Source organism: Copadichromis virginalis, linkage group LG2, assembly GCF_057382275.1.
Source record: "Copadichromis virginalis isolate Kocher_CV1m ecotype Utaka linkage group LG2, C_Virginalis_male_GT1.1, whole genome shotgun sequence".
Taxonomy (NCBI): Eukaryota; Metazoa; Chordata; class Actinopteri; order Cichliformes; family Cichlidae; genus Copadichromis; species Copadichromis virginalis.
This window is the reverse complement of record NC_140619.1, coordinates 23,007,343-23,016,805: the sequence shown is the minus strand read 5'-3', so window position 1 is coordinate 23,016,805 and position 9,463 is coordinate 23,007,343. Positions and strand designations below refer to the sequence as shown.

The 9,463-nt window shown below is 46.2% G+C and overlaps 1 long non-coding RNA gene across 1 annotated transcript; it reads left to right on the top strand.

Moving 5' to 3' along the window:
* The first annotated feature begins 1,175 nt into the window (after positions 1–1,175).
* On the top strand, positions 1,176–4,657 carry LOC146717301 (uncharacterized). The gene is made up of 6 exons (XR_014923150.1): positions 1,176–1,322; positions 2,279–2,311; positions 2,489–2,518; positions 3,170–3,217; positions 3,309–3,428; positions 3,545–4,657. It is a non-coding gene; the product is annotated as an uncharacterized LOC146717301 (long non-coding RNA).
* Positions 4,658–9,463: the final 4,806 nt, after the last annotated feature.

Genomic DNA, 9,463 nt, shown 5'->3' with positions numbered 1-9,463 from the left:
CTGTTGTCACAAAAGTCCGGCGGGCTGAGCTGGTCGGCTGCTTGCTCTGCTGCTCGCAGACACTGTGCAGGTGGGCGGCTGAGCAGCGAGACACAAAGGAGAAAAAACTACAGCAACAAACTTCCGAGGCTGAAATAACGTACCAGTCTCTGGTAGACAGCGCAGACGATCTGCGCAAATGCTCCGGTCCTCAGCACTGGATGGAGCTTTGCATTCCTCCCCCGCCTCCACTCTGCCTCCCCGCCCCTTCTAGCCTCTCTCTCTCTCTCCGTTTGTGTGTGTGTGTGGAGCTGAAAAGCACACACTCTCAGACTGGTACACGCACAGAGAGGTGGCCTGTCAAGATGGCAACGGGGTTATACTGCCTGAATATTTCAGCATCGACCTCCCCCTCCACAGCATCACCACCACCCCTCCTCACCCCTTTGTCTGTAAGCCAGACACTGGCTATTGTTCGGCGCACAATGCACGTGTGCACGGTTACAGGTGTCCCGGCACTACGTGTGAACGAGGAGGCAGGTTAATGTGATAGAAAATAAAAATCTGATTTGATTTTTTTTTTTTTTTTTGGAGAGTGTGTGTGTGACAGCACAGCCTGTGGAAGCGCCGTCTGCAGAGCAGGCGCTTTATTATTAGCCGGGCTTCGTGGGCCCCCTGCAGGCGTCTGGAGAAGTCGACGCGAGGCCTTTTTCCCCCCTGAAACGAATTTAAGGAAAGCCGACTGACAAAAAAAGTGTCGGAGAGGAGGAGTGGGCGCCATATTGGACTGAAACTCGAAGTGAATCTATGGTTAAATCTCCCCCGCTGACTTCTGCAGAGGCGAGCCTGTGCTTTAATAAGAGCCAGCGAGGATGCCTGGCTCGCACTGGGGGCATGTTGCCTACCGCCGGGGCCTGTATGAACCATGCATGCGGCTCCCTCTCTCACACACACACACACACTAACACGGCTCACTCGTGTGAAGGCAAACATGTCCTCGAACGCGAGCCTTTTCCCCCTTCTCTGCAGGCTTCCTCCCATCTCCCTCTGCAAGAACAAGCCATTCGCGGCAGACCCCTCAACATCACCGGCTCCAAAATTCCAAGTGTTCTGCAGCCCCCAATGGCGTCACCCGATTGGCCGAGGGCCTATCAATCATGCCTTTAGCCGCACCCCTCCCCCCATTCAACCACTCGCCTCTCTGTTCCAGTGTGTTTACTACACTGCCGAGCATAAGGGAGACACTCGTCTTCACATGCACTGATCCCACAGAGAAAAAAAAAACAGTTTTTAGTTGTATTTGTAAGGAAACCCTCCAAGAGATCAACATGCCCAAGAGAAAGGTACGTATTACGAAAATAGCAAAAATACTTTGAGGCGGATAGCAGCCATTAATGCAATGAAAACGATTGTGAAGACATCCCTCTGAGACATTACTTAATTATAACGCAACGGATAGCGGTTATTTTTCGCTGGTAATTTTTTGCCTGTTTTCTAGATATAATCTGCATTTTTTTTGTGTTAGAGCGAATATTTTCCTGCTCGGACACGGCCTTTAAAACGCCTTTTTCGTGTGCGAGCCGCTGTCCTTTGGGGAGTCAGAAGTCTCTCTCGGTCTCCATGCAGTTAAAGCACAAGCAGCAGCCATGCTTTGCAGCTCTTGTCCACCTTCGTCGCCCGACCTACCGAGAACAAACGCTTCGCTTATCGCCGTTCGGGCTCCAAACCGGCCCGAAGTGGCGCCAGAAAATGCCTTAGTGGCTTTACTTTGCATTTTGACCGCGAAAACAAACATTCGCCGTCGCGTTTCGATAAAATTATATATTTTCTCTCTTTGTTCGCGGTCCCAAATGGCTGCGATGGCGTTTCCCTGCCGCCCGGTGGCGCCTGTGAGCCCGCTAAACATGGTCCCTCCCCCTTCTCAGAGACTCCCGCGCCAGCTTTCAAATCTCAGCTCCATGCACTGAATGAGAGAAAGAGATGGGGGGGCGTGGAAGGGGAAAGCAAGGCCTGGACCCTCGAAATATGGCCTCAGAGACCCGCATGACTCTGCTCTCACAGTCTCCGTCGGAATCCAGGCGTGGAGCCGGCATTTCTGGCCTGTAAATCGCTTAAACCCACCTGTATTTGAAATGAACTTTTCTTTTCACCTGAAACTGAAAAGTTTTTTCAGCACCTCTATGACCAATCCTAATATGTGTCCAGGTCGCACAGCATCTGTTCGCTGTTGATATAAACAGCAGCTAAGCTCTTATTTTTTCCAGTCACTCATTTAAAGCTGTTGTGTTGTGTTTTTCAGGCACACGGAGCAGAGGCAGGAGAAAAGGAGGAGGTAAGCAAGGAAACGGCGAGCTGCACCTCTCGCACGCCATTTAAATTCAGATTTTAATCAGCACGTGAAAGATTAAAAGGGAAAATAAAAATTTTAGATTAAATACCTGTGTGTCTGTGCTTCCTGCTTGTCAAAATAAAAGCCTCGCATTAACAACAACCTCTTGTCATGTTTCAGCCCCAGAGGAGATCAGCTCGGTTATCGGCGGTAAGATGGCACACACTTTTCCACGCTCACCGACATCACCTGATGAGAATGGACACGTAAAAAACCCAAACAAAGCAGAGCGGCTAAAAGTGTAGCACATGCAGATATTTAAATTGAGTGTGCATAGGGGCGCATAGGAGCAAGAACTGCGTTTTCCAGCAAAGCAAAACTTTTCAACAAGTTGTTTTTGCATAACAAAACATAGCAGTGACTTGAGAACAGTTATATAGTGCATTAAAATTACTACAAATGTCTCAGATATACTTTAATTAGCCTAAATTCACAATTAAAGCAAGATTAATGAACATTACAGTGAGTTAAAACAGCCAAAATCAACCTCAAAGATGTGTTCACATGTATCTACATGTAATACTAACTAAAAGCCAATAGCTGGCATAATCGACCCCCAGTATTGACTGTGGGGGTTTTTTTTCTTAATGAAGCAAATTATTGGCACGCTGTGTCTTTATTGAAAGAAGTTTCTTTTCAGGAACATTTTAGGGGTTTAAAGATGTCTTTCATGCACCAAAGTCCTCATGAACATTCAGAAGTACTGGGAAAAAACAGGCTCTAAACTATCATAGATACTTCTGTAGTGCTGCTGTATTCAAGCGTAGCAGTTTCCACATCGCTTTCCTCTTCTTTCCCCAGAAACCGGCCCCGCCCAAGCCGGAACCAAAGGTGAAGAAGGCGGCGAAGGTGAGAGGCTAAATGAAGTAGTATTCGAGGGTGGAGGGAGGGCGTTTGTAGATGCTCAGCATGCTCACTGCTTGTGTCTAAACCTGAACAGAAAGAAAAGGCTGTGAACGACAAGAAGGAGGACAAGAAGACCAAGAAGGCGAAGGAGAACGCCGAGGCAGAGGCGAACGAGGAAAACCACTCTGAGAACGGCGAGGCCAAGACCAACGAGGTGTGTGCGCAGGGGGACGCCCCTCCCCTTGGCCTTTTTGGACAACCCTGGTGATTTCACGATTTCACCAAAAACGAACAAAGTTTTAACTTCAGCCTTTCTGCTTCATCCCTTAGGTGGAGGCAGCTCCCGAGGAGGCCAAGGAGGAGGCCAAGTCCGAGTAGCACCACTGCCCAAACTCTCTCCTCCTCCATCTTCTACAGCCCCTTCCCCCCCACTCCACCCAAAAAACTACCCCAGCCAGTCCCACCCCACCCCCCCTCTAAGTCTCTCTCACATGGTTTCCCTCCAAGGCGTATTGTTAACAGAGGAATATTTTTATCAATGATTTTATAAGTATCCGTACAGATTTTTAGCACAAAAAAGCAAAGCTGATTATGGAGCGCCTTGCAGATTTGCAGTGGTCATATCAAAGTGTCTGCAAGCGAAATGAACACACTAAAATCTTTTTTAAATGGCATTTCATGATTGTTGAAGGCTTGTTTTTGGTGTAGAAAGCGTGTCCCTGCCGGATTGGCCATGTTGTGAGTTGTGTATTACTGTGGGTTTTTTTTGTTTGTTTGTTTCACTTCTAACTCCACAAAAATCAGACCTTTTCTTCCTCACCTCCTCCCCTTTCTCCCCCCTTTTATCCACGTTTTTACTACAACGGTTCAGACATGTCGGTGTGGGCGATTCCTTTTAGACCTCTATAAACGTGCAGTGAGTCCCCTCCTCATTTTTTTTTTTTTTTTTTTTCCATTTTTGTTTCTCTGCTTCTGTCTCATGGTGTTTTTTTTTTTTTTTCTTTCATTGAAATTGTGTTTTGACGAAGAAGAAGAAAAAAAAGATACAAAACGAAAAACTACTAGCGTGTTGTCCATAAGAAAGAGGAAGACGAACATGTGAAACATTCCGGAGAACGGCGACTGCCTCCGATCCGTCTCCTTAGACGACCCTGCGTGTATAAAAGAAAAGAGGAAAAAAATTCTAAAAAAAACAACAAAACAAAACAGCTCCCGCTCCATCCACGCTGTCACGCCAGCTTTTCTAAACACTGTTTTTTGTTTTAGTTTTTTCTGGTTTGGTTCGGTTTTTTTGGTTTTTTAACAGCGATTGAATTTGGAATCCTTCTGTGACAAAAAAAAAGGAAAAAAAAAAAGAAAAAAAACATATATGCAGGTGTCCGGTCCCTCTCTTATGTTCTGAAATTCTCTTAATAAAAAGAAGTCCTGGGAATTTTCCTCGAATCGGAGTGTCCAGTTTGCTTTCTTTGACGACAGAGTGGGATAAATAAAGGGAAATGAATGGGGGGAAAATGGGTTGTGAGTCAAAACTCAAGCGTTTCGTAGGTAAAAGCAACCATGTGTTGTCTTTGAATTGAAATATAAAGCCTGCTTGCGTCTTTAAAGCATGCGATTTCCACTACTAACTGTGCTTAAGAGCCTCCCGGGATCTATCTGTACGCATAATCAAAAATGACTGCATTCATTTTTCTTTTTTAAACAAGAACATCCTTGCCACTTAGCAAAATCCAGTATTTCCTTCAAGAGAAGCTGCTGCAGGTTATAGATTCCACATTTCATCCGTCCTCCTTTCTCTGATTACACACTCAAGTCCACTTCATCCTCCAAACTTACTCGAGGCATGTTTGTTACAGCCCAGACTGCAAATATCTGTTGCAAAAGACTCTTTAAGGGAGGTCAGGTCAGCGAAAGGTCAGCCAGACCTTCATTGTTCATCCCACTGATCGATCCTTCTAAAATGCACCAGTGAGAGGACATCATACCCAGTAACTGAGCAAAGCCTTTAATAAAGTCATGCTTCTACATCCTCTCTGGCTCGCAGCCTTTACAAACCCAGAGAAAAAGGGCCTAGATGCAGACAGTTCCTAACTGCCCGCTTCTTCCTTCCCCTTTAGGGCTTAACACGCTCACGTTAAACCCTGGCGCGAGTGCTGTGACCCACATTCACCTCGACCCTGAAAGAAAGAAGAAGTTGCTGCTTTATTTCGTAACCTGCTTTAAAGAGAGCCCCGCATTTAGGTTGCACGTACAAAGCTTTCATGCATCGGTTCATGGCAAAGGCCTGGCAGGAGAATGGTGAAGAAGATGCTTGTAGTCTGCTGAGCAAACACGGTGTGAGTGGGCGACTCTGATGTGCACTTGCCTGCAGCACTGGGTGTGTGAGCGTGCACGCTTGCTGCGTTCTGTTGAGCCTCAAAGTCAACCGCTGCTGTGAGTTCAAGTATATGAAGACACATGCATGTGTGTGTGTGTTTGTAACAGCATTGTTTTCCAGGCTTGGACTGGGTGCAACAGCCTGCAGCAGCTCCTCTGGTTTAAGCTTCAGCTTTGTGTCTTCATGTGCTTCACTTATCTGTGAATCACTGCACAATATGACGCTCGATTTTAATTTGTATTTATTTATTTTGTTTAGTTTTGGGTTATTTCCCCCCTTCTCTTCCGCTATGCTGTGCAGCAGTCTCAGTCCCTCTGACCTGCATTGTCATGGCCGAGCACTGGGCTCCATTTTGTCGATGTCTTGCTGTGCGTTAAGCGTCGTTGCGCCTCGCCGCCACTAGATGTCAGTCTTGTCTCATATTTCATACCTTAAAAGAAACCAAAACAAAAAACGCTCTTTGCCCACGGCCTCATGTGGAGCTTTGATTAACCTTACATTTGATTAACTCATGCATTAAAAGGCGTTATTCTGTTTTTTATTATTAATTTACTATGAGAGATGACTCACACATTTCTTAATAGAGCAAAAAAAAAAAAAAAAAGCATTTCAAAGGCCTCCTTACCTCCCTTCCCCTTCTTATTCACATCTCGCTTCGTTATGGCTTTTAATCCTCTTGTCATTAGCTGTTGTTTAATGCATTTACTTTTCAATGTAGTGTGACTTGAGCCGGGCCGGATAAAAGCACACGGTCGGGCCCAGGCGATTAATTCGCAGCCTCTGTGTGTGAGATCCGTCGATAAGTGAGGGAAACTAAAGGAAATACATTATTGATCAGACAGAAAGTTTCAGATCTCAGCCAGGGTGGTCTCTTTTTTATTGCTCACCACCTTCTTTCATCTGTGCACTCCTTGTGATATTCCTCAGCTCTTACACTCTCATTGATCCGTCCATTCAGCCCTCTGACTCGTTAACGGCTTTGATACCGAGACACACACAAACACGCGCAAACAAACCAAACATGCAGCCCTCTCTTAAGGCAATCGGGCATCAAAGTTCTAATGAGCCCCTACCGATATTGTTTTATCTTCTGCCTGTGTGTGCGTGCTGAGTGCTCTGGCTGAAATTGAATGTTTGTCTGCCTGCTTTATCTGTCTCTCGGCCCATCTGCCGGTCTGCCTGCTCATCCTCTTCTGTCTTTTCACTGTCTGGTCTGAGTAATCACAAGGCTGCTTTGCCCCCGCCGTGCATGAACCCCCCTCCACCGCCAGTGTTTACTCTCACTTTGTCCTTACTCCTGGCAGGCTTGTTGACTAAAATAGCCCCCACCCCCATTTTCCCCCTTTTATTTATTTATTTTTAAACATTTGCACAGCCTATTCTGTCATCCCACGCGTTTTCAGCTCCCGTCGTTTACCTCCCCCCTGTCCGCATCCCTCTGGTCAGGGACGGTGCATGTTTGCACACATCTTCCCCGCGTAGTTCGGTGTGTGTTACATGGAAGGAGATGGAGGGTGGGGTGCTCTCTGAGTAAAAAAGAATGAGGATGACCTTTTGCGAGGAAGTGATTTAAATGATGCCCTGTCGTCAGCAGGAAGAGCACTGTGTGAATGTGGATGAGCAATTGTTGTGGAAAGGACGTCACACTTTTTGCACACGCGTAAAGCTGGGGGACAGTGTGCGCGCACACACACACACACACACACACACACACACACACACACACACACACACACACACACACACACACACACACAGGTTCAGGTTCACATTTTCAATGGAAAATGTCTGGCTGTCTTAAACAACTGTTTGTGTTCGACTGTCTTGTTTATCTGTACTCGATGGGGGTGGGATGTTCAGGAGTGAATGGGAAGACGCAGGAGGAGAAAGAGAGGAAGAGGAAACTAACGGGAGGTGAGGAAGAAGAGGGGAAGGGGAGAAGAGAGGAGAGGAAGTGTGCAGGGGAGAAGAGCTGGATGCAGATGGGGATCTATTCTCTCCGTGCACACAGACAAGATGGAAATGAGTGGGCGTCTGTGACGTCAATCAGTGAACACACACACACTCCCCTCCTCTTCCAGTCCCATGCTAATACATGCTTCACTGCAAACAGCAGCAGTCCTACGGATCACAGGCATAAACATCAGCACACACAAACACCATCTCCACACACACACACACACACACACACACACACACACACACACACACACACACACACACACACACACACACACACAGGCACATTCAGATATGCAGAACTGAGTTTCATCTCTGAGCGGCTCGCGGAGCGCAGGATCTCTGCTCTGTTGTTTACACAGAGAGAAAATCTTGTTTGGCGCCACAGATGGCATTTAAAGACACTCAGATCTTTACCAAAGTATAAAACATAAAAAAATTCTAATTTTAAAATTTCAATAAGAAACAAAAAACTGGCATATAAGCCAACTCCAGCGCACGCTTACAGCCACTCTTGTTTTTGTGCAGACCTAATGGAAAGTTGCTGTGCGTATGTAATGTGGAATTATCTTCCTTTTAATGGATGAAGGTTCCGCTGAATTCAGTCCCGGCCTCCGTAGACTTCTCGTGCCATCTTATCGCTGACTGAGGGAATCGAAACAAGAAAATATAAATTCTTCATGTATAACCAAGAATGTACACAATATCACACAAGACAGCATTAGGGGGTTGTTGGAAGAATGAAAAGAAGATGACTACAATTAAGGCATGCTATTGACGCACATAGATGGGTTATCTTGTTGAATGCTGGGTAACTGTACCCCACTGTTCATTTAAATGAGAGGGTGTGAAGAGTCTAAAAGGAATCCACCGCATCTTGTCTTGAACATGAAAAGAACTACTTTCTAAAAGCTGACATTTTTTGAAGGATTTGAGCACAGAAACTGAAATTCGTCAGTGAATGTCACAATACATCATCAGCTACATAGCAGCACTTGTGCTGCTGTATGAAGCAAAACACTTAGTAAACTCACAGCAGCCACCTGCATGTTTTTCTCAGTAAAATGGGCCCCTCCCACTGTCGTAAACCTCCCTTTCCGTCCGCCTGATTGATCACCTCTTATGTAAGCCAGTGTCTTTGCCACACAGCCACCATTAAGATCCATTATGCTGAATTTAGTTTGCATAATTAAAAAAAGAAGTAAGGTCTCGTTGACCCGCGGGTTCCTGAATAAATCTGATAACTAAGAGTGAAGTAGGCAGGCGGGAGGCACAGACAGCCGCTCAGTAAACATAATTGTCTGCCACTATATTCCACATCGGTGCACAATTTTCCACTACTTTAAGAGGAAGTTAAAGCCATCGTGGTGCGAGCTGAACGTGAAAAACATCACAGATGGGTTGGCGCCGCTCGGAGAGAAAGAAAGTGATATGATCGACAGCTTTGATTCCTCAAGGTTTTCTGATTCAGGGCCCATGTAAGGCGTGCATTTGGCAAGTTCGCCTTTAAGAAATCATCCATCCATGTCTCAGAGTCGTGACGACACAGACTTCTATCTAGAGAAATGAAAAAACTATTTTTGAAACACTCCACGCTGCCTGCCCAATTTTTGCTTTTAAGGATGAATTACCGGATAAAGTAAGAGCGCATCCGTTTCAGAGCGGGGGCGGCGCGTGTCTGTGTGTGGGGGGGGATTTGGGTGTGTGGGTGTGGTGGGTAGCGTTAATGATGCAGCAGACACTTGTCTTTCTGGCTGCTTTACTTCTTTGAGTATTTATCTCTCCCCCCCCCTTCCCCCCCATAATGTTCTCATGTATCCTCAGCTGGAAGAGGACTGAGTCACTGCAGCCATGGAAGCAGGTGGGTGGGTAGGAACACAGTGGATGGGAGGGCGAGGACATGGGTGTGGGATGTG